This window comes from Megascapheus bottae, chromosome 11, assembly GCF_031878675.1.
Source record: "Megascapheus bottae isolate mThoBot1 chromosome 11, mThoBot2.hap1, whole genome shotgun sequence".
Classification (NCBI taxonomy): Eukaryota; Metazoa; Chordata; class Mammalia; order Rodentia; family Geomyidae; genus Megascapheus; species Megascapheus bottae.
Window position 1 is genome coordinate 23,460,944 of NC_143519.1, and position 1,618 is coordinate 23,462,561.

Sequence of the window (1,618 nt, forward strand, 5' to 3'; positions counted from 1 at the left end):
CAACAAGCCCTTCAAAGGCAAGTCCACCCCATGAATTACTTCCTTCAAGGAGACCCTATCTCCTCAAGTTTCCATCACCTCCTAACAGCACCACCAGCTGACAAGGTAGCCTTCATCACATGAGCCAAACCATAACATGGAGCTAAAAAATAGAATTCTTGAGGCAGAAATTTATAGTAGCTTACTTACAAAAGTTCATTCAAAAGTTTTGTAAGAAGCAGAGGTGTTAGAGCTGGGATTGTGGCCTAGTGTTAGACTTCTTGTCTAGCATGCACAAAGCCTTGGGTTCAATTCTTCAGTACCACACACACACAGAAAAAGACAGACATGGTACTGTGGCTCAAGTGGTAGAGAGCTAGCTTTGAGAACACCCAAGGATAGTGCCCAGGCTCTGAGTTCAAGCCCCAGGACTAGCAAAAAGAAGAAAGCAGAGAGGGGGATGGTAGTGAGGGGAGGAGGAAGAGGAGGAGGAGGAGGAGGAGGAGGAGGAGGAGGAGGAGGAGGAGGAGGAGGAGGAGGGAGAGCATCAGGTCTTGAGTTCAAGTCCTAGGAGTAGCATGCATGTGCGCAAACACATACACACACTCACACAATTATGAAATAGGCTTTCCTCTCTCCACCATATTGGAGCCTGTGGAGGCCTTCTGGGAAGAGGACTTCTAAAAGGCAAAATGTCTGGAAGGCTGTGGTGCAAGGTTGTTTTTTGCTGTCTATAAATGGGGTCTCTGGAAGCAAAGAGAGCAGATGGCTTTCCTTAAAATTGAAGGTGTTTACGCTCCAGATGATACTGACTTCTATTTGAGCAAGGGTTGTGCTTATGTATATAAAGCAAAAACAATTCAGTGAATCCAGAGTCAAACCTAACAAAGCCAGAATGATCTGGGGAAAAGTAACTTGTGCCCATGGAAACATTGGCATGGCTCATGGCAAATTCCACAGCAACCTTCCTGCTAAGGCCACTGGACACAGAACTCGTGTGATGCTGTACCCCTCCAAAATTTGAACTCGTGAAAAGCAAAGTCAACCTGTGCTCTTACAAAAAAAAAGTTAAATATTTCATCATTTGACAAAACAATGCCTATTTTGTAGAATAGAAATGAAATCTAGTTTCATTTCTAACATAATTCTGTATTATGAAGATACTGCAAAACAGTAACATTTTAATTTTGAGAAAATCTGTTTTAATACATTTTAATTTTATAGATTGGGATTTTGAATACTGTTGTAAATAATTTACATGCTCTTAATTCTAGTGGATATATTACTCCATGTTTTCACCTAAAGTTGTATTATAAGTATTTTCTGCTAATATTGTACCATTTTAAACAATATTATAGTGCCCAAATACATAAACAGATCTTTTTTCCAATCTTTAACTGGAAATTCTCTTTGCAAACTGGAGCTGGGGGAGGGAAAGTGGAGGAAAAACAAGAGAAGGGTAACAATGCTCAAGAAGAAACATACTCATTACCACATGTATCTGACTGTGATCCTACTGTAAGTCACCTTGACAATTAAAATTAAAAACAAAATAAAAATGAGGTGAGTGGTTTGAAAAGGATTAATATTGAAAAAACCAATGACAGAGATGGACAGTCTTTTTAAACTAGCAACATGG

At 39.8% G+C, this 1,618-nt stretch overlaps 1 pseudogene; it reads left to right on the top strand.

The window, feature by feature from the left end:
• The first annotated feature begins 671 nt into the window (after positions 1 to 671).
• Positions 672 to 1,003, top strand: LOC150056826 (large ribosomal subunit protein eL33 pseudogene; annotated as a pseudogene).
• Positions 1,004 to 1,618: the final 615 nt, after the last annotated feature.